This window comes from Lacerta agilis, chromosome 3 (genome assembly GCF_009819535.1).
Source record: "Lacerta agilis isolate rLacAgi1 chromosome 3, rLacAgi1.pri, whole genome shotgun sequence".
NCBI classification, from domain to species: Eukaryota; Metazoa; Chordata; class Lepidosauria; order Squamata; family Lacertidae; genus Lacerta; species Lacerta agilis.
The window spans coordinates 97507497-97531936 of record NC_046314.1 but is presented as its reverse complement, the minus strand read 5'-3'; positions in this window follow the sequence as shown (position 1 = coordinate 97531936).

Sequence of the window (24440 nt, the reverse complement as noted above, 5' to 3'; positions counted from 1 at the left end):
TCTTGCCTACAAAGGTTAATAGGTAAATGACCCCTCTGGACGGTTAAGTCCAGTCAAAGGTGACTATGGAGTGCAGCGCTCATCTTGCTTTGAGGCCGACGGAGCCACCATATGTCCACCGACAGCTTTCCGGGTCGTGTGGCTAGCATGACTAAACCGCTTCTGGTGCAATGGGACACCGTGACGGAAACCAGAGCGCATGGAAGCGCCATTGTGTGACCCTGATCATGGTGCTGTGGGTGGGGGGACGGGACCCTACAAATTAATAAATGGTAGGATTTATATTATTTGGAATATTGAAGGGAAGGTTGCAGGCCAGTGGAAAAATACAGGCGAAGCTTCCTTTCCAAGCCAAGGCCTCACCTGGGATGGAGGCATTAACAAGACCAAAGGTGTTGATGGTCCTTCCGAGAGGAATTATTAGGCCTGGGCAGGCAGAAGGTTGCCAGGATAACTGGGTGGGAGGTGACAGGAAAGGAGTGTCTTTAGCAAGGGAGAGAACAAAGACTGAGATACATTTTGGGCAGACTGGCTGAAGACTGGCTGGGAGAGTTGCCTTGGTTTCTAGGGCTGCACTGGTGTGGGGAACAAGCCCTGACCCTGTTGTAAGATCTGGACTCCCTCCATGCAAACTCACAGTGTAAATATGTGTGGGTAAGTGCCTGGAATCCCCTGGAATCTTGCTACTGCTTCGCAACTTTTGTAACACTATTGTTTCCTGGGAGGCAAAAAGACTATCAATGGCTACTAGCCAGGGTGGCTATGCTCTGTTGGAGGCTTGCAGATACCAGCTGCTGGAAGCAGCAGCAGGAGGAGGAGAGAGTGCTCTTGTGCTTGGGTTCTGCTTGAGGATTTCCCATGGACATCTGGCTGACCACTGTGAGAACAGGATGCTGGACTAGATGGGTTGCTGTGGTGGATAGAAAGCTTTTTAAAAAGCCTTTAAAATGTCAGAGTCTGAGAAAAAAAAAAAGACCGCCTTGGTCATTATTTTCAGAATCCAGACAAGGCAGGGACAGGAAGGTGGAAGGTGCAGGCAGTGGGTGTTTGATCCCATCCTATTTTCAGCTCCCCCAGCCTCTTAACTGTCAATGGGAATTCCATGAGTTCTCGTTGGGCTGTTTTGCAAGGGGATTCCCTCCCTTTAGGGTTCCCTCTCGCCACAAAAATATTTTATATATACTTTTGCAAACCTTGGGGTTAACCCTGAGTCTGCTGAGTGGGGGGGGGCACAGTAGTGATTGCCCTGGGTGCAAAATTCTTAGGGGCACAAAACTTCAACACCCGGTGCTGCCTCAATGCAGCTGTGTGCTTCTCTCACTGTCTCTTTTGAAAATGGTTTCTCTATGCCAGGGGTCAGCAAACTTTTTCAGCAGGGGGCTGGTCCACTGTCCCTCACACCTTGTGGGAGGCCGGACTATATTTTGAAAAAAATAAAATAAAATGAACGAATTCCTTTGTTGTTGTTCAGTCGTTCAGTCGTGTCCGACTCTTCGTGACCCCATGGACCAGAGCACGCCAGGCACGCCTATCCTTCACTGCCTCTCGCAGTTTGGCCAAATAACCCAGAGATGCATTTTAAATAAAAGCACACATTCTACTCATGTAAAAACACCAGGCAGGCCCCACAAATAACCCAGAGATGCATTTTAGATACAATAAAAGGACACATTCTACTCATATACAAACAAGCTGATGCCTGGACCATCCACAGGACGGATTTAGAAGGTGATTGGGCCGGATCTGTCCCACGGGCCTTAGGTTGCCTACCCATGCTCTACGCGGACCAGGAAGTGACTTCTCCAGACAATGGAATGGCTCTTCTTATCTCGGTGGCTGCGATCTCCTGGGTGATGTGGATGCCGTTAAGCAGATGAATGCACATGCGTACTTTGTCCATATCCCTCCCTCCAACCCTCTCCTTCTGTACAGTGCTGGTCACTGGCAACCCATGCTATGCCACTGCCCCCGAGTCTCTCGCCAGTTTAGCAATGTAAGTGTGGCAGTCGGAGAATTGAGCTGGAGTGACAGAACAATGACAGAGAGAACTTAGGCCAAAGCACAAAAGCCTTCCTAGACCATAAACAACGCCTTGAATTTTGTCTGGAAGGCAGCAGTGAGCCTGCTAAGATACTGGAGGGCTGGATGCAGAACGGCATGAATATGGTACAGCAATTACTCAAGTGATGCAAACATGCTTAGGCCTGCTTTACACTGGAGTTGACCCAGGAGAGAGTCATGGCACACAGAGATGAATAGAAAAGCAAACTGAACAGCTCTGGTGAATAAGTGCCAAGAACTGAGTTAATGGTTGGCACAGATTAGGTGAAGAGAATGGAAGGTGGATCTAAGCCATCTTGCTGTCTACCCCATGGACAGTGACGTTCCCAGAAGGGCTATCCACTTTGGTGTTCCCCCTTCTGTCATGACTATATTCTTGGCATCTTCTCTCCATTACAATATGCGCCTTTATAATATACCGAGGCGGGAGGCATAGGTGACACAGATAAATGCGCACTCATGTCGCACCTCATATTCAACGAGCAGACATTTGGGGGGAAAAAGTTTGTAATTTTGCCAGGTGAGCACAAAGTGTCCCAGCAAAGTGTCAGTTTGAGCCGGGTTGGGTTTCACTTATTATGTATGAGAGGGATTAGCTGAATTTGGAAGACAAGGAAAAAGAAAGCTTGGTGTAAATTATAAATAATTATTATGGGTTTTTAATTTTTATTTTTAGAGTTGGGAGGGACCTCTAGGGTCACCTGGTCCAACATTCTGCTATGAATTGGATCTGTGTTTCTGTGTGTCATTGTAAACCTCCCTGAAACTTCCAGGGTTCAAAACAATAATGCCAATTAACAGTTGCTGGAACCCATAGGAGGGAGGATGCTGTTGTGTTTGGGAGCGGCTTGTGGTTTCCCCATGGTTGGCCACTGTGAGAACAGGATGCTGGACTTAGATGGGCCATTGGCCTGTTTCAGTAGGCTCCTATGCATGATGAATTGGATCCAGACTTAGGAAAGAATTCTCTATCGATTTGTCTATTTGTGAGTCCCACTAAAACCAGTGGGGTCTCCTTATAAATAGAGCCGGGGTCGCCAATGTGGCGCCGGCAGCATCTAAAACTTTTGAGTTCCCACACTCACTGCCCCCTTGGCCATTAAGGTGGTGAGGAAGATTACCGTATTTTCCGACGTATAAGACGACTGGGCGTATAAGACGACCCCCAACTTTTCCAGTTAAAATATAGAGTTTGAGATATACTTCACTGCAGATTCTCCACCCAGCGTATAAGACGACCCCCAACTTTTGAGAAGATTTTCCTGGATTAAAAAGTAGTCTTATACGCCAGAATATACAGTACCTTTTTCTTCAGTTCTAAGTGGCAGTGTTGTTTTTTAAAGAGAGAAAGCTGGAACAAGGACACCCTTTCTCACTTATTCTTTCTGCGTTACGTACCATTCAAGGGTCCAATTAATTCTACTGGTCTTGCTTACACAGGTTCTAAGGAAACATGCTATGTAAGTGTGTGTAGCTTCTCTCTTTCTCTTACCGAGTGCATTTGCAGGATTGGGGTGTGTTTGTGTGTGTGATCCTGTGGAGGTGGGGAGAAGTGATCTGTGGGGGTGGCACCCACAACAGTCACTCATAAAATGAAGCTGGAAATAGAGCAAATTAGGACTGCACAGTTATCTGAGATTTTGGCACCAAGGTGTTAACCTTGGAACTAGTCTACAGTCCCTCTTGGGGGCTGAGACTGGCAGAGGGAGCCTTCTTGTTGCAGTTTCTCCACCCTCAGAGGCTTGGGAGTGTGTGGCCTTGGGAGAGGGCATTCTCTGTGGTGGCCCCTAAATGATGGAGCTCTATCCCCTTAGAGAGAATGTTGAAGATGCAGCTATTTGCTCTGGCTTTTGACACTTGAGGTGTATGTTTTTAAGACTCACCTTATTTCTGGGGCTGTAAGTTGTTTTAAATTGTTTCAAATATTGTGTTTTAATGCTGTAACCCACCCTCAGACTTACAATGCAATGCAATACAATACAATACAATACAAATCGTATCATATTTAGTGTTTTGTAGGTGAACACCAACTCCTTGAATTGGGCTAGAAAATACACTGGCAACCAATTTACTTGTTTCAGAATAAGAGTAACAAGGGAGAGCTGCAACGAAATGTTGCAGTATACCATTACCCCCTAACTGGAATGTTCCTGTTCAGGGTTTCAGCCAGCCAGCTTTCCATGCCTTCATCTTGGATATTATTAGCTGTGACAGTCTGGAGCAAGTCAGTTCACTCTTCTCTCCTCCCACCCAGGCTGGGTTTTCCAACTGACAATCAGCTCCCCCTAACTTCTGAAGATAATTCATACACATTCCTCAATCTTCATGTACGAGAACAGGGGTTTTCCTCCCTTGGGGTTCCTCCTCCTTTTTTTGGTACCTCCACATAGCTTGAGATTTGCCCAGGCATGCTAAAACCTCCCTCTTGTTTCTCTGTGGTCCACTTGTAGCTCCAGTCCCACTGGAGGACTTCTCTATCTTCTCTGAGCACTTCTTTGAGTTCACGATCAGAAGGCGTGATAATGGCTCTGCTGACTTTCACATGTCACCAGTTAGGCAGCAGCATTCGGTACCAATGTGATGTTTCCAAGCTGCCTTCAAGGGCAGGCCCATGTGCAATGCTTTACAATACTGATAACCTTGACTACACTTGTACCATGGGAAATGAGAACTTCACAACATTGTCTCCAGGCTGTCATGCGCACAGCCTCAAGCACATATAGCAAGCTGAAACGAGCATCTGATTCATCCCCATCTTGGCATGCCATGTGTATGTATCAGAACTTGATGGAGTCACAAAAAAAGCTATTAAAACCGAAAGAGAGGAAAATCACGTCATCCGCTGCCTTTTGTTTGTTTGTTGAGGAAGAGTCCTAAAGAGCGCCTCTCTCTTCTCTCCTCCACTCCCAAACCTCTTATCTTCTCCAGTTTTATATATATTGTTCTGTCTAGACGGCAGAAAGTGACTAGCATACCTATATGTCAAGAATGTAGTGGTAAATCTTTCAGATAAATATAGCCGAGCAGTTAAAAGTAAAAATAAATGTCTAAAGCTCTCAACTTATTAGCAGCATCTGTCTCAGGCTTGATGTGCACTTCTCAGAAATATTCTAATACCTACTAGATCTATATTTAAGCAACCTTGTTGCTGCTCTGGTGATCACATGTCATAAACTATCTCTATATTGTTGATTTGGTTGCTAAGCCCCACTGTGAGTTCTGGTGTCCAGTGTTTCAGGTTACACATTTAAAAACAGGCCTTCCAACTGTTTCACACCCCACATTTAAAGATGATACGCAGGCAGCTCTTACTATTGCTCAGTGGCCCACTCTGGCATTAGACAATTACAGCTGAGGGAGGAGCTAGGGTTACAAACTTGTCACATGCTGGAGCTGCTAACTTTCCATCCCGGAAATCTCATCTGGAAGGAAGCTACAGACCAGGACGTGAGAGCAATGAATTATCGCATTCCTGCCCCAGATTCCTGGAAGGCTGCACCAATCTTCACAAGCTCTCCGGAAACAAAGAAACAAATCCTAGAAATCGCCCGTTCACATGATTTCTGAATTTATTTCAAAGAAAGTCACCATGGTGTTCTCATTTTGTGTGTGGTTAAAGTGAGTCTTGTGAACGCACCCTAGTGAGGTAAGTTACTAGTGTCTGGAAAAATGTGACAGATATCCAATGTTCCGTGCAGCAATAACTTATCACATCACGGTAGTTTGCAATACAAGAGTAACATTTCAGGTTTAGGGGGTTGTGTGGATAGTGTCATTATGTGGTCTAGTCACTAGATGGCACTTTACTTTGTGGAATCTCAGTGAAGTCAGGAGTTTCCTGTTGCTGTTCTTGTTTGAGAAGACAATAAAGTTTTTGTCTAGCTTCCTGAAGAGTGTGTCTTCTAAGCCTTCCAGGACAGGTGTGGAAGAAGCAATCACAACAAGTTTAAAACCTGCTGTTCCTGTGTGTGTGTGTGTGTGTGTGTGTGTGTGTGTATTGCTCAAAAGGCAGGGTATAGTTTAAGAGCATTTGCCATCCTTACTTAAAGAAAAATACTTTGTGCTAAACTGAGGAATGTCCCTAAATAGTGGCTCTCTAGACTACTTTTCTACATGAGGAAATACTAATCTGGTGTTGATTGCTCTACCCTCCAAAAGTGGTGCACTTTAGCTCTAATATTTATTCATTTTTGGAATTTATACCCCACTCTTCACCAGAAGTCTCAAAACAACTTATACTATATACAAATTTTAAAGCACACCATATACAAAATTGAAAACAGAGATTAAAACTCCAGAGATTCTGTTAAATGGCTTTATCCAGGATGCTAAATAGCTCAGTTGGTTAGAGCATGGCACCGATAATGCCAAGGTTTCAGGTTTGATCCCCCTATGTGACAGCTACATTGCAGGGGGTTGGACTAGATAATCCTCAGGGTCCCTTCAAACTCTACAATTCTATGATTCTGTGAGAGCAGAACATGGTGCAAAGGCCTCCTGATAAAAAGCCGTTTTAACATGATGCATAAAATGCTAAAGACTTGGTTCCTAGTAAAGGCTGGCAGAACCTCAGTAGCATGGGGAACCACAATAAGTGCCCAATCATAGGATCTTTAGCGTTTCGGCCTGATTGGTATGTGTTCTTAAACTCCGATGACACCTCTTGCTTGTCTGGAATGGATGATAGAGAGGGGTGTGTGAGTGAGGCATTGATCTCTTGTCCTCCAGCAGCAACCAGGCACCACCTTCAAAGGCAGCCCCCCAAAAGAGTGTTCTACAGTAGTCTAGACTGGATGTAACTAAGGCATGGCTGCAGTTGGCAAATCAGGCAAAGCTGATAAAGGCAAGCCTGCTCACCAGTGCAACATGCACTTCCATTGATAGAGGTGGGTCTATTACAAACACCCAACTACGCACTTAGTACTCTGGGGAAGTTCCTGCATCGCAGGGGGTTGGACTATGTCGGGGTTTGGGTGCTGGAGCTCCTCGTGCACAAACTTGGACTGCTCATGCACGAGGTACCAGTAGCGGGGAAAGCGGCCAGCGTTCCGCGTGCTTTTGAGCACGGGCGCCGGCCAGGTCTCACAATCTGAAGGTTGAGTAAGCCGGGTGATGACTCCGAAGGTGCATGAGTTCTTAACTGCCTCTTAAAGAAAAATGTTGCCTCAAGAAATAGTATATGCCCTGACTCTGAATAGATAGGTTAACTTTAAGGAAATTAAAATTTTTACTCTAAACCTTTTACTCCCTCTTTACCCCAAAGAAAGACAGACACCGGTTATATCTTTAGCGGCCTTGGCAGAACCCGCGTAGGTTCGTCCCCTAAGCTAAGTTCTCCTAGACTCAAAGTCCCTGCGCGCCCAATCTTCCGCGAGGCTAACTAAATAAGCTAAAACCGAAATATCTTCCGCAAGCCTAGCCCTAGGCTAAACCTAAAGAAACCTAACTAAAGCTAAACCGAATGATCTTCCGCGATCTAACTCTAACTAAAGGAAAAACCCATCCAACCCATCCAGCCCGCTCCTAATCCCCTTAAACTAAACTTGACTTCAACTAAAACCCAACTAAAGCAAAACGGAAAAGAACGTCGTCGACTAACCCAAACTGAACGTGCCTAAGCGGGGAGCCTCAGCCTTTTATTTAGGAACAAACGTGACATCATGATCAATGCCTCAACCAATAAAATCACTGTTGCTGCCCTCCAAAAAGGCGGGAAGCAAGTTTAACGCTCATTAATAACTTTGAACATGACCGGAACTATAAAATAAAGGCGGATTAATCTCATTGGTGAACCAAACCATTCATTCTCACTTTCGCTTTCGCTTTTGCGCGTAGCAATACCAAAAGTAGTTCCTGAAAACCTCATAAAACAAACAAATAAATGTGGATCCTATAGCGGATCCGTGTAGCGTATTCCGACAGGACTAGATGACCCTTGGGGTCCCTTCCATCTCTACAATTCTATGATTCAATGAAATGCAGCCCCAAAAAACACCAGTCATACCTTTCCTCCCAGCTCAGCAGATTCCATCCCTGCAGTATTTCCATCGTACCTGGATTACATCTAAATATTAACACTTAAGCGATTAATTAACTTTATCTGCTTACAGGTTTTGTGTCCTGCCTGTCATCAATGACAGAGTGTTCAAAGCAGCTAACATGTTTGAATAATTTGACTATATAATACAGTCATACCTCATAAGTTGAACGCCCTGCGAGTCGAATGTTTTGGCTCCCAAATGCTGCAAACCTGGAAGTGAGAGTTCCGGTTTGTGAATGTTCTTTGGAACCTGAACATCTGATGGGACTGCTGGGGCTTCTGATTGGCTGGAGGAGCTTCCTGCAGCCAATCGGAAGCTGCGCCTTGGTTTCCGAACGTTTTGGAAGTTGAATGGACTTCCAGAATGGATTCCGTTCGACTTCCGAGGTACGACTGTATCAATTTTGAATTTTGAGGTGTGACTATTCAGTGGAAAATTCACAATTTCCCAAGCAGTTGCAGCTGGGCATGGGCTTGTTGTGTTTTGTTCGTTTGTTGTTGAGACACAAGAGGCAGTAATCCAGCAAGAATTTCGCAAACCTACAATTCAAATAAGTAGATGCAACTGGAAGGAAAACATGGTCAATTTACATAATTTTGGTATATGGTGATAGGCACTGGGATTGTTTAGTTCAGTATACGAAGCACATTGTCTGCAAAGCAGAAGTGAAGGATGATGGAAGAAAATAGGTACATTTGTTTTACATTAAGTGAACAAGGGGTTTATCATACAGCACTGAAAAAGCCATATGGACAAACCATTTCCATAGGGTATAGAGCTATGTCCTGCCGAGGAATTATTGCAAGATGGTCTTAAAACTATATGCTTTCCTTATTCTCTAGAAACGACATTTTCACATTTAGCGGTCTTAACTCTGCACAGTTTTATGCTACCCAATATTTCACTCTGAATATGCTAACATTTCTAGAATTTCAAAATGCAATGTACATTAGCAAAAGTGTGTGATCTTGTTCCAAGACACACAGGCAGACAATATTATACTAACTAGCAAGGTATGATTGCAGGCAAGCTCTTGTATTCGGCTTCGTACATACTACCAACTGGGAGACCCGCGATCCCATGGAGAGATCTCTGTGCATTCCAGTGACAGGTTTGGTTTGATACTGAGGCATAACACACACGGAAAGCAGGCAATCAGCTCCATCTAGAACTGCATGGAGCTGGCCAGTGACTCCTGAAGTTGGATGCTGGGCAATAATTGCCTAGTTCTGATGGAATTTGGCCTTACCATCAGCCTGACGAAGACCAATATCTGCATTGGTGACCACATGCTAGAGGTGTTAGACATTTTTGTCCACCTGAGTTCCACCATTGCCAGAATCTCTCCATTGATGCTGAGCTGGACAAGTGTATTGACAAGGCAGTCGTGGCAATGGCTCACCTCTCCAAAAGGTTATGGGAGAATGTGGTGCTAACATCCAAGACCAAAATGAAGGTCTAGCAGGCTGCTTTATGGAAGTGAGTCTTGGGCAACTTACAACCATCAGGAGCGACGCCTCAGTGCTTTCCACATTCATTTCAGCTCAGCCAAAAACAACTGCTTGCTTTTTAATGTGCTTTTCTCTCTCCAAATGAGATGAAGCAGAGATTTCCCATCCGACAAATGCTGTTCAACAGCATTTGTAAAATAGGCCTTTAGTGGAGTGGTCCCTAATCAAATCTTAAATTTCAGCATGTGAATGGTACACAAAAGGAGTGTTGGCTGGAAGTCTGAAATTAGAAGCCTTTTACAGTGTATATGTGGAAAGCACAGTTGTCTTCAGTCCCAAACAAATCTCTTATAAATGGATGTGATACGTGCTGGAAAGACAATCCTTTCTCTTTTTTACCTGTACTATAATAACAACATTGATACATGTTAAGGTCAGTGCTGCTGGCTAGGTTTTATTGTGCAGCAATGCTGGATCTGTCTTTTTTTAGGGGGCAGGAGGGGGAATTACTCTGAAATGGCACTTGATATGCTATATGGCATTGCAGATTTAGACAGTCTAATTGTAGAGCTGAAATCCAAAAAGGTCTTATCAAAGTGCTAAATCCCCAAGGACCCCTTTTCTCCCTACTGACAATGGCTGCAATTTTGCAAGCAGTAGAGTTGCTGAAACTTCTTAGGCCCTCAGTCCAGAAAAACACAATTGAAATCATCAAGACTTCAGGAGATCACAGCTAATTTGTTCCCATGACTCCAGTGGAACTTTTAAGCACAACTTCCTTCCTCGTGATTGGGAATACAGACTTGCAGCACTTCCATATCACCAGGTTTTTTTCAGGTGGGACTCAGTGGCATACTGGTCAATGCAAGTTGTGGGATTAGAGTTAATTGGGAGGTCTTGTGCAACCAACTCCTTTCCTGGAAGAGGCTGCAATTAAAATTCTTGAGCATTTCGATAAGATTCAGCAGGAGATCAAGGGAAGGCACACCTGAACACCTGGTTTTCCTGCCAGCTACAAAGGATTTTATCATGGGAAACTCATGAAAAATGAAACTAGATATCTCATATCCTATATTCAAAGATAATAGAATGCAACCAAGAGGGAACAGAGATTTAATGGGGAAGACTCATCCTACCCTGGCATGATGGAAAAATTAAGAAATGGTCATTTCCATTCTGGACATTTTCATTGACAGTGTAGAATTAGATTTGGATTGGGGAGACCCGGGATAATGTTAGCACCAGACTACCCAGCGAGCTCCCAGTGGGGAGCTGAGTTCATTTCTCCCTTCTTATCCCCATTTATGGGCAGATTTATGCTGGTTTAACAATCATTCCATCTCCCCATGATACCTCTAGGTCAGGGGTAGGCAAAGTTTTTCAAACCAGGGGGAACATTCCATTCTGGGCAGCTTTTGGGGGGTAATGTTCTAGTGGCAGACAGGGTAAAGCCCAAAGGGTTCAGATCAGGTCAGTTTGTCTTGGAAGCTGCATAGACTGACTTCCTCAAGCATCCATATTTTAAAGCATGTTCTTATTGCTCATGGCCACAGCCAGTAGAAGATACACCGAACACAAGTCCCCAGCATTCAGTTTGTTATACAAACAAGATGGTCTTCACACACATACCCAGCAGCATGGGAGTTGCTTCAGCAGGGTGTGATACCATGCCATGGTGCTAAAATTTGGTTGTCTCAGTAAGATGGCCACACACAAGCATGAAGCTCTCAGTAGCTCAGTGGTGTTGGCTTTGATCCCTGACATTTCCAGCTAGGTCTGGGGAAGACCATTGCTTGAAATCCTGCAGAGCTCATAGAATCATAGAGCTGTAGATTTGGAAAGGACTCCAAGGTTGATCTAGTCCAACGCCCTGCAATGCAGGAATCTCAACTAAAGCATCCATGACAGATGGCTATCTAACCTCTGCTTATAAACCTCCAAGGAAGGAGAGTTCACCACCTTCCAAGAGAGTCTGTTCCACTGTCAAACAGCTCTTCCTGTCAGAAAGTTCTTCCTGATGGTTAGTTGGAATCTCCTTTCTTGTAACTTGAATCCTTTTGTTTGAATCCTACCCTCCAAAGCAGGAGAAAACAAGCTTGCTTCATCTTCCATGTCACAACCCTTTAGATATTTTGAAGATGGCTGTCATATCCCCCCCCCCGTCTCCTCTTTTCCAGGCTAAACATACCCAGTTCCTTCAACTGTTCCTCATAAGGCTTAGTTTCCAGACCCTTGATTGTTTGGGTCGCTCTCCTCTGCACACATTCCAGCTTGTCAGCATCTTTCTGAAATTGTGGTGCCCAGAATTGGACACAGTAGTTGAGGTATGGTCTGACCAAGGCAGAATAGAGTGGTACTGCTAGTTCCCTTGATCTGGACACTATACTTCTGTTGATGCGGCCTAGAATAGCATTAGGTTGGTTTTTTGTGCTGCATCACACTGTTGACTCGTGCTAAGTTTGTGGTCTACTGAGACCCCTAGATCCTTTTCACACGTACGCAAGGTTTTCCCCATCTTATATTTGTGCAGCTGGTTGTTCCTGCCTAAATGTTCCTGTGATTTTGTTCCCCGCCTCATTCGAAGCTCAGGTCAGTTACTAAGTGTTGTTTAAAGGCTGTTTGTTTTCCACCCTCTTCAGCCAAAGGAGCTGTTTTTCAGCTGCACTTCTTCCTTTTCTATGGTTGTTTTTGGGTTCTGCCTGCTTTGGTTACTGCTGAGACCGGGTAATTAGCTGTCATCTTGTCAAGGAGCATGTTCATTTCAGTTTGCCATTCTTCATTTCACTCTGGGTTTGTTAATTTCACTCCTGTTGGCTTCAGCCTTTGCAGCCTCTGCCAGTTTGACAGCAGGACAGCTGCTTAAGGAAGGCATCAAGAAAAACTTGAAAGCTAGAAAGTAGTGTTTATACAAAGATGGTATAAGACAGCATTTAGGCAAAGATGACATGGAGTGCCACCTATGTGTGTTTGTAAACCAGAACTGGAACTCAACCAAAGCCATAAGTTGCCCTTCAAACTGGAAAAGTGGCTCAGGTAAAGAACCACAAGGAAGTACTGCATTCCCCCAAAATCAATATTGATTCGTCAGCACTATGGACTATGAAAACTAGCCTTTGTTTGGTGTTGCTACTTTTGGCTTGTGGAGACATTTTTTTCACTGTTCCAATTGTCCGAAATACTTTGCATTTATGTACTGTGTACATGCCAAACTGTGTGCATTAGTGATCACGGAGAAAGACCATAAGCTCAAAATGCAGCTGGGTTTATTTTATTGAGTGATTTCGGGTTATGTTTGCTTGTAATTGTTTATATTCGCAATATAAAATAATTTTAAAATACAGTTCCCCGCATCTTCACACCAGTTTGCTTTCATGTTCCCATGAAAATCCATCAACATTTTCAAACGAATTTCTCCTAATACACACATTTTGGTATGCAAGCTTGTCCAACTTACACATTTTAATGGGTATTAGCTGTCAGTCCTGCATTTCAGGGGGTTGGACTAGATGAATCTTGTGGTCTCTACAAGTCTATGAATCTAGTTCATTTTTGTCCTGGCTGTTACTTTTTGAAATATAGCAACCCTAGCATATACATTTTTGTACATATGATTGGCTATAGAACTGCATCGCAATATTCAGAGAACCGTGAATTTTCAAGGTTGGTTGTGTTCTGGTTCACATATTATTTCAGAAAGTGTGAATGAATTGAAGTGTGGTTTTTCCCCTGTATTTCAAATGTACTTCAACTCTGAAAATGCAGAGATACCTACCTTTATCATAAACATTTAAGTCAGCTGTCTCGCTTTCTGTGTGTGACAATGGCCTCATTTATACAAAATTCTGGTATGGTTTAGCATTGTGAGGATGAGCTGAAGTGAGCCTTAGACTCCTGCCCTTCTCCCTCTCCAGCCCGGGAATCAGAGAGTTTGGAAGATTTCCCTTCAGTTTTTAATTAACCACAGTTTGTTGTTATGTCTGAGCCTGGTCAATTTTTGGTTATTGTTAACTATGGTTTTTTGAAACAAGCCCGCTTACAAACCTGGCTTGTTTCAACAGACCATAGCTAAGGTTAACAACATTTTTTTCTTGGTAAGTGAAGCTTCCAAACTCTTCCTTGTGACCATGCTGGAAAAGAAGAAGGGAATGTGTTAGCTGCAGTAGCTGCCGTAATGCTAAACCATGGTTTAGCAGTACATGTGAACTCATGTGTCTGATTGCTGCTACCTACAAAAGATGGTCCAGTTGCCAGGGCTAGCATGGCAACAGTAATTTAAAACACAGATTGAGCTTTGAAAGACAGGCAAAATAATTTTGTACCGGATTCTGGCTTCATTTTCCTGGGAGACGTTTTGGAAACAGGCCGTTTGACTGTACAGCTCTCTGGACTTAACAGCTCAAGTACAACTGCCCAGTGTCACCGTCAGGAAAAGTTGTTAACTGCGCTTTGCCTGTTTTCTTACTGAGATAAAACCTTAAGTGTGGTTGCAGGTGTTGAAAGGTGTGATACCATGCAGAGAGCTTGCTTGGAATACAATGGGGTTGGTATAGTCTCGTATTTTTGGCAGCTGTCACTTGCCGGCTTTCTAAGAATGACTGCAAACACAGAGAACAATTCATTAATATAAATGTAAATGCAATCTTGGCAGCACTGTTTGATCACGGCTATAAAAGGGGAAAAAAAAAACCTTCAGATTTCAGGATAGCGGGTTCATTTGCATGACCAGTTTTAGGCAACAACTGGTGGCAAAGACACCACAAGATTCATTGTTTTTAAAATATGGGCCTTGTTGGCAGCCAATTGCCCACTGCCTGTATTATGGCCTTCTTAGTTACTATTGATTGGTTCAGTCCAGATTTCATGTATCCCCCACACCCACCTTTGGTGAGGCTTGCATGTGGTTACGTTTCCTACTCCCCCACACTTTAATGGCCCCTTAGTCAATTATTTATCCCCAAACCAGGAAAAGCTTCTAATTCTGGTATCCTGAAACTTCTCTGTAATCCGTTTTCATTTTTAAAAAAGCAATTTCATGAGATATTTAAACGACCTTCTTCATACATTCAGTGAGTGGGGAGGTTGGTGGTGGGTATATAATGAGTAATGGATTTAAGTGGGATGATTTAGAAAGGGAACAGTATGTTATGGGCTTCAGCTCCCAGAATCCATGAATATTGCCCATGCTAGCTGGGACTGATGGGAGCTGCAGAAAAAAACAAAAACCCCTGGAAGACCCCATATTAGTTATCCCTGCAGTAGTGGCAAGCAGGGTTTTTTCTCCCTCTGGTCCTTGGAGGATGGCAAATCTCGGCAGCCTATTCTGTTGTCCAGTTTTCTGAACTGTTAATTTAATACCTCGGTTAACCAGCTTCTGGGTTTATTGTAACTCCCCACCCCCATAAAAGAAAAACACACATGACCCATTTGAAAGCCAGCTCCGTGGTTTATAACATTGAAAGAGGGAAGCCACTGTCAAGGGGCTAATAAAACTTATGCCAGACCGGGACATGACATTGGGGCCTCGTGACACACTTTTGGGTTGCGATGGGGTGGCGTGGAGAGCGATTTTTTTTCAGAAACATTTTTTTGGAAATACTGTTTGGTTGTGTAGCTGAGTGCTGACGCAGCATCAGATAGGAAATCAAAGAGCAAACAATTCAAACGAGGGAAAGCTCGGTGTTTCTCTACAGGCGGGGTGAGGCAAAGTTCCTCAGGAGAGTGAGTGGCAGTTTGCCAGGGCGGGGAGCCTCTGGGCAATACAAACACAGCCATCCGGACCGGCCAGTTCCTGGGTTTAGACTGGCTGTCAAAAGGGAAGGAAAGCAGTTTATAAGAACTCCATAGAATGCGAGTGAGAGAGGAAACTTCGAATATGCCACAGCGCCTGAAATCTCGACATACCAGTCCATAGGATGAAAGCAATCTTTTTTTTTAATGTGTATATTATTTAGGTGTGCCATTTCACATCCATGGAGAGCTGGGAGCTTCTCCCAGGCCTACCATTAAGCAGGACTAGAAAGGATTTTTATCACCACGAGGGAGGGGGCGCTTGTGAGAAGTCATTCTCTTAGTGCGGCAGAATCAATTCTCTTGTACTGTTTATGACTCCTGCTAAAGTTGGAGTTTAGGTAAGCCTGCCTTGACCTTTAATTTTATTCTGAACCTGGGTCGCTAGTCCAACACTCGAATCACTGAGCTACTCTGCTTGCCGATGTTCAAAGAGTGCTGGATATGCAGATGTTCATTCTTGTAAGACGCATATAAGCAACTTTTCGAACTCATTTTCTGGGTGTACGTTCTGTCGTTTTCATACGGGGGTCGTTTCAGATGCCTCCCCACGTGAAACTGATTTGCTGCGTTCACCACAGGAGGACTGGGCCACATTAAAGACACCACATCAAAATGTACATGCATGAATAGTCCAAAGACAGCAGAAAAAAATGTCTCCCAAGCTTGTTATTCCTTGCTTTTGCTTGCATTAAGAACCTTTCCAGATGATTTTTCTTCCAGAAAAACCCAGAACACCTAGATTTTATGCTTAGCACTATGTTTACATAACCTTAGTGCTATCCAGTACTAGTAATGCAATACTTTGCTGGTGTGATTAAATGTGTCTCGGCCACATGGAAACTTGGAGAAGAACCCACACTTAATTGTTTTGGTGGCAATCGCTTTTCTGCTGTAATAAGAAATGGGCCTGTGAGAAATCTTACGAGGTCGAGGAGTCAGGAAAAGCCTTTATTCCTGTTTTCTTATGTGAATATGATAAGACTGGTGTCCAGCCTTTCCACTCCCAGAGTGTTCCAGAATATTGGTGACAGACTCTCCAAGTGCCCCTATTTTCCAGGGACAGTCCTGGATTTATGGAAGCCATCCTGGTTTATGATTTGCTCCACAAATGTTCTGATTTTCCTTAGGACGTTCCTATTTTCATTGAACGATGGGGTTGGAGATGCTCCTTCAGGTATACAGGACCAAGGCCGTATACCTGATTGTTGAAATCAAGCAAAGGAAACTTTTCTTCCCAACAGTTTGTTCAGATTTGGAATCACAAGCTCCCCTGCCCAATCCCTCAACAACAAGAGCTGATTCCTTGATGTGAAAACAATCAAAGGATGTGCTCATTTCCGATGTCACATATGACACCGAACATTTCTCTCTGTCTCTCGTAAACAAGATACGCTGGCAGAACCTCCTCCTCTTTGCATGCTTTTTATTAACTGAGAAACAGGCCATTGATTCTTATCAATCCTATCTGGCCCAATGAACTGCATATTTCAGAATGGAAGACCTGTATAAACTAGCTGGCTGCTTCCATCTGAGCAGCCAAGAGCATTCGCCAACTTCATCTGGAAATGGGTCCCTCGCATACGGCCCTGATAATGACAGGAAGAAGGGCATGGAATCCCAGACTGAAAATTGCCACTGCCAGAGCCAGAACTGAAAGAAACTTTTCAGCCAGGAGCTCATATTTCTAGAGGATGAAGCGTAGATTGTGGCAGCACACAGTTATGCCACCGGGACTTTTCCAATTAGAATGGATGGCTGTGTTGTCTGATAAATTACAGTGCTTCTAATTATAACCCCTTCCCTTAAGAGTGTTGAAAATCTAAACTGGAAGAAGACTACACAAGTTCCTTATAGGATTAAGCGATTTAAAGAGGGATAAATAGGGATAAACCACTGAATGCCCATAGACTTGTCAGCCTTGGTCCCATTTTTTTTTTCCAGAGGGGAGCTCAGACAGGCACCACAATGCTTGCTGGTTTGATTTTGGACATTGCCACTTTTAATTTTATCTCTGATTTGACATCGGCAGAAGAACCCAGTGGATTAGCCACTGTTGCATGTGGCTGCTCCTTAAATCTCACATTGCCTGCGCTGATTATTCTCATGCTGGGAGTAACATCTGAACTCCTCTCCATCCTACACCTAGAGGATGGAGCCATTTTAAATGGATTTGTGCGCAGGATTTGGTGGCTTTCATATGGTTATTTATTTCATCCCCTTTCCGTTTATGAACCGCTTCCCATAAAATACCTTGAAGTGGTTTCATTGTAGAAACAACAACAACCAAAACAAGGATGAACTAGTCCATATGTAAAAGTGTAGAATTCAATGCAGATGAAGACTGGGCTAAAGGTATCCACATTAAAATCTTGTTGAAAAAGTCAGGTCTTAAATAGGTGCCAATAGGACAATACAGTGGTACCTTGGTTCTCAAACTTAATCTGCTCCGGAAGTCCATTCCAAAACCAAAGCGTTCCAAAACCAAGGTACACTTTCCCATAGAAAGTAATGCAAAACAGATTAATCCGTTCCAGACTTTTAAAAACAACCCCTAAAACAGCAATTTAACATGAATTTTACTATCTAATGAGACCATTGATCCATAAAATGAAAGCAATAATCAATGTACCGTACTATAAAATAAATAAGACAGTATTGTAGATGATAAAAATTAAAATTACATTTTTTTCTTACCTGCACTGATGATAGTCATTGTATGGATGAGGTGGGGCTTTTATCCATTTCCGCAGTCACATAATCAACCAACCAACCAACCAACCAATCAATCAATCAATCCATCCATCAATCATTAGCTGAACTGGGTTCCACCAAAAACCAACTAACTGAAAAAGTTTCAAAAACAAAAAATCAAAATAAATAGCAAAAACAAAAGTGCCAAGCTTAATCCATTCTGGAAGTCCGTTTGACTTCCGAAATGTTCAAAAACCAAGGCACAGCTTCTGATTGGTGCAGGCGCCCCGGAAACAATAGCCGACAGCCACATTGGATGTTCAGCTTCCGAAAAACGTTCGAAAACTGGAACACTCACTTCCCAGTTTTCGGTGTTTGGGAACCAAGGTGTTTGAGAACCAAGGTACCACTGTAGAGATTATTCCAAAGGGTTAGATGCCACAACAATAAGGGCTTGATTCCTATACATATTGTATGGACCGGAGTAAAGAGAAATGAAGTTTGCAGCTCAAAGTTGCTCAAGCCAGCCAGCAGGTCTGACCTGGAACATTTTCCAAGGGCTGACCCCTTCTGGCCTTTTGGTATAAGGAGCCTTCCTTGGTTAGAATCTTGGCAGTTCTCTTCTTTGATGGAACTGGGTAGGAGAATGTTGACTAGGTCCCCACTTGACATCCACTGTGGTTTTGAGTCTGGCAGCCATCTTAAATTCTCCCCTCCCTTTCCATTGCACACTTTAAATTCTTTTAGATTTCATTTTTTTTTTTTTGCAAAGCTTTATGAGAATGCCATCTGTTAAATCTACATAGTATGTTATATAAAACTTTGGCTTCAATACATCAATGTTACACATCACTATGTGAAGCACTATAATGCAGGACAATATTTGATACAAATTCCTGAGCTTTTGCTTTTCGTGAAACTCCCTAACCCAGATCTATGCCCCCTCCAGACTGCCTAGTTTATTTTTTGGGGGGTGGGGAGCAGGTGGGTGTATTCTGCAACATGTCATTGATACAATAACATTGCATTCATAATGGATTTACATTGGATGGTCCACACATTATTCTACTTTATTAGTTGTTCCGCAATGCTCCCTCAATGTTATCACTTTATTGTATGCTGACTGAAGGACCACTCTTGGGCTATAGCACAACAAAAGCAGGACCCCCCCCCCCCCGCCCCCGCCGCCCTTGAATGTGGTATGAAAAATTTCAGCCGGAAGCTACAGGGCGTGCACCAGTCGGAAACAAAACAGTATGTCTGCCTGAAATCTTTAGCTACCACAAACAGTATGGAAAACGGGATCTCGTATAAACACCCTGATACCAACAGGAGCACAAATAATCATCAATGCCAATTAAAAAGGCCATTTGAAACACACACATACACACTTAATTCTGTCATGAAAGTAACTTAAACTCTTCCACCTTACAGCATGTTCTTGTTGCCACTGAAATTATAGCACAGAATGACAGCCTAAATTTCCGCATTTCTAAAGGGTTTTCCCCATCAGCAGGGAAGGAGACAAACCAGCCTTCCAGGGGAAATAATTGCACTCACTTCCATGTGGTCACCAGCACCATCTCAGAGGGAGCCTGAATGTGCAACAGTGTGTGCGTTTGCATGTGTGAAAGCATTTCAAATGTGCGCACATTTCTGGTGATGATCTGAGTTATCTGACAGTCTCATATTGGAGGAAATGCATGTGCATGGTTCTGCCTTGCAAATTGTGTCCTGTTGCATACTGTGAAAAGAGAAAAAAAGTGACGAGAATATATTTTAACCTTCCTCAGCCTCAAGGGGAGCCAAACAAGGGGGTGGGGGGAGGTCAAACAAGCAAATTGCCTTAAAACCCTCCTGTTCTTAGCTGTGAATAGCTCTGTGTTGATGGGATTTTATTTTAAAGGCCTTGGAGAAAATAATAAAAATGTATAATGAGACAGATGCTGGAGAGTGTCACTGACAAACTCCATCTTCTCTTAGAAATTTCCTCATCGTTAAGCCAAAGTTAACAAGAGTTGCTAGTGATACGTTGAAATCAGTGGAACCCAGAATGCAGCTCTTTGCTTTGTTTTAACTGTGCAGAGGACTGTGGTAAAAAAGAAGTCAGATTTTGTGTAGGGTTGGGAGCCTCATCTTTTCAGAAACTTTCTGTATTTCCCTTGTTTTGTTCAGATCTCATCCCTTCATATCTTGCCCCAAGCAAGGAAGTGAGCCAGTGCTGCACTTTTTTTAAATTACAAAGTCACCTTCCTTTGTAAACGAACCTGAATTGTAGAGACCAACTGAGTTTGTTCCTGGTATGAGCTTTCGTGTGCATGCACACTTCTTCAGATACACTTCGTGTATCTGAAGAAGTGTGCATGCACACGAAAGCTCATACCAGGAACAAACTCAGTTGGTCTCTAAGGTGCTACTAGAAAGAATTTTCGATTTTGTTTTGACTATGGCAGACCAACACGGCTACCCACCTGTAACTGAATTGTAGAGTTGGACCCCAGGCCAGCTCCCTGCTTTTGCAAACCCTCCAGGTGTCCCTGTTTTCCAGGGACATCCCAGATTTAGAGAAGCCATCCTGTTTTCTGATTTGATCCCACTTTTCTTTAGGGTGTCCCTATTTTCTTTGGAGCAATGTTGCAGGGTATGGTAGGATGTCCCTATTTTCATTGAATAAATGTTAGAAGGTATGGAGCAGGGGCCAGCAACCTAAGGCCCATGGGCCACAAGTGGCCACGGGGGTCGTTTAACCGGCCCATGAGCCGCCCCTGAACTGAGCCGCCCGCTCGGTGAGTCCCCACGCGCTGCACTAAACTGGCACAGCAACTTGCTTGCCAACCCTGGGTATGGAGTTATGCGACACCCGAGCCGTCTGAAGGTAATCCTGTATTTGTTGTTGTTTAGTTGTTTAGTCGAGTCCGACTCTTTGTGACCCCATGGACCAGAGCACGCCAGGCACTCCTGTCTTCCACTGCCTCCCGCAGTTTGGTCAGACTCATGTTGGTAGCTTAGAGAACACTGTCCAACCATCTCGTCCTCTGTCGCCCCCTTCTCCTTGTGCCCTCCATCTTTCCCAACATCAGGGTCTTTTCCAGGGTGTATTCTCTTCTCATGAAGTGGCCAAAGTATTGGAGCCTCAGCTTCAGGATCTGTCCTTCCAGTGAGCACTCAGGGCTGATTTCCTTAAGAATGGATAGGTTTGATCTTCTTGCAGTCCATGGGACTCTCAAGAGTCTCCTCCAGCACCATAATTCAAAAGCATCAATTCTTTGGCGATCAGCCTTCTTTATGTTCCAGCTCTCACTTCCATACATCGCTACTGGGAAAACCATAGCTTTAACTATACGGACCTTTAATCCTATATTGGAAAGTTTTTTATATTTAATGATTTTTTATGCTTTTATATATGTTGGAAGCTGCCCAGAGTGCTGGGGCAACCCAATAAGATGTGTGGGGTATAAATAGAAAGATTATCATTACGGAATGGGACGTCTCTATTTTCACCGGAGAAATGTTGGAGAGTATGCTTTTGATGTCTGAAACATACTGACCGGGGCAACCTTGCCATTATCAGCCATGAGGGTATATGGTTGTTTTCATATGTTTTAAAGTGTGTGTGTGTGTGTGTGTGTGTGTGTGTGTAAATCCCTAAGCAGAGTTTGGGATGTATGAGGTGCTAGGAGAGGGGTAGTACCTTGACTCTCAAACCCTCAGTGAATTAGGTACTTCTCTTGCATGCAAAGATAGGTTCCGGTGGAATAAGGAATAAGGAATACTTTAATTTTATTGGCCAAGTATCAATCATACTTGGAATTTTGCTTCGACTACATTGCAATGTAAAGAAATGTACCTCATACAAACACTATTCCCCTCACGATACAACAGCACAACAAAGGAACCCCATACTGCCAACTGACCTCCCTTCCGCACACAACTACAAATTCAACAGTTTGATGGCACAAAGGAAAAAACCTATTCCTGTGCCTAGACGTTTTTGTGTATAGAATCCTGTAACAATGTCTGGATGGAAGTAGATCAAACAGGTAATGTCCAGGATGCAAAGGGTCTGCGACAATTCTCTCTGCTCTCTTCCTGGCTCGAGCAGCATAGAGTGTCTCTATTGGAGGCAAACCAACACCAGTTACCCGTTCTGCAATTCTTACTGCTTGTTAGAGCCCAGGAACTTAAAGGACTCTACCACTACAACCATGTTACCAAGAATGGCAGCGAGATGGAAGGGTTGTTTCTAAAATCAATTATCATTTCCACTGTCTTTTGGGCATTTAGCACCATGTTATTCCTGCTGCACCATGAAACAAGATGGTCTTCTTCCCACCTATATGCAGATTTATCGGCCTCCCAGATAATCCCAATGACTGTCGTATCATCTGCAAATTTCAAGATCTTAACCGATGGGTCAGTCATTTGTGTATAAAGAAAAAATGAGCAGACCAGACTAATAATGGGTCCAATGGTCAGGAAGGCAGTTTCTACATGTGTTATAGAAGGAAGTGAGGGGCAGATGGGGCTCATCAACCTGGGAAGGTAGCCCATCTAGGAGAAGGAAAACTGATAATAAACCTTCACTGCGTTGCATGATATCTTTGGGAAAAGAAAAAGCAAAGGAGTAAATCCTACACACAAATCTGGAGTGGAGTCCTTATGACATGCCTCCTTCTGCAGCCAAGCTAGTGCGAAACATATTGCTCTGTTTTCCTTTGGACCACATCAGGGAGACTTAGAGGGGAGTCTTGTCATCTGGGCATCCCAGGGTCTCCATACACACCAAAATGCCACCCCCTGCTGCACCCCCCCAATCTTCCAAGTTGCTTTAACCTGCAGTAGGGAAAAGAGATGGGGGATTTATTTTTCATTTCTTTTATACCAGAGCCAGGGTGTAAAGGAACTTGGTGGTGTATCATTTTCTACCCCGTGACATATGTTTTTAAAATATATATGTTGGCAGTGGCGGGGGACAGGGAGAGAGAGAGAGAGGTTTGCATGAGAATATATTTTTAAATGCTTCCATATGTAGCGAAGGATGAATTTCTGGTGTTTGGGAAAACAAATATTTGCAATTTCTTTGTTTTGGTTCATTATATGTGTTTAAATTCTTCCTGCAGCATCCTGTGGAGCAGAAAACATCCCAGACGTAGGTCACGGTATGCAAAGGAGTTTTTGTTGTTGGCTTTGGTGATACTCGTGAAGTACTGACCACTGTACTGAGCACTGAAAGTTTGTAAAGAACATTTTCCACTGCCCACCCCTGGCCTCCAGCTGTCTGTAGAAACTGGAGTTCCTCCATGTGTTCAACATTTCCCTTCCCCCAACCCCTGCAGGCTGAGTGGAGATGTCCTACCGACAAGAAGGGAGCTGTGTTTTGTTTTCTCATCACCTCATAAACCATGGGGTGTGAGGATGGAGTTTGGATGTTAGGTAATACTTGTCACAGAACAAACTCCAAAGGGATGATAATTTCATTCTGTGGCCCACAAAGGATGGTTGCAAGGCATAGATAGATAGATAGATAGATAGATAGATAGATAGATAGATAGATGGATGGATAGATGATAGACAGATAGATTAGATAGATGATAGGGAGGGAGGGAGGGAGGGAGGGAGAGAGAGAGAGAGAGAGAGATTACAATAGAGAGCTTCAGTTAGCATGCTTTCAGGTGATAGAATGGGCTGTATTTCTTCATACTGGAGTTGAGGCAGAGGTCACATATTTGAATGCTCACTTGCCCTACGAACTCTCAAAAAGGCTCATAGAACTCACTGCACCTCAAGACAGAAATTGCAGTGCAGGGAAAGGTGCATAAAAGGGCAAGCAAAATGATGAAGGAGCTGGAGCAATTCCCCCATGAGGAAATATTCTAACATTTGGGGCTAAAGCATGTATGAGGGAACACTGAGGTTTCTAAAATTATGCATGCTTTCAAACTGCTAGGTTGGCAGAAGCTGGGACAGAGCAATGGGAGCTCACCACTGTTGAGCGGATTCAAACCATCAATCTTACGATCAGCAAGCCCAAGAGGCTCAGTGGTTTAGACCACAGCGCCACCCATGTCCAACTCTGTCCATATCTATCTATCTATCTATCTATCTATCTATCTATCTATCTATCTATCTATCTATCTATATATCTATCTATCTATCTGAAGAACTGTCAAAGATAATTTTTAGTGCTCTAAAAACAGTAATTTCAGGACTCCAGTCCACAAATCATTTAAGGCAATTAATTGCTACTTAATTGGCTTTATCCCTGTGGATTCTAATGGAGCAAGACACTTTTGCACAAAGTTTTTGGCTTAAGTAGCTTGTGGATCTTTGCCATATTTTGTAAAACCATTAAAAAATTGAATGGATTTATTCGTAGTATAGGGATCATTTTTCGCCCTCTCCCCTC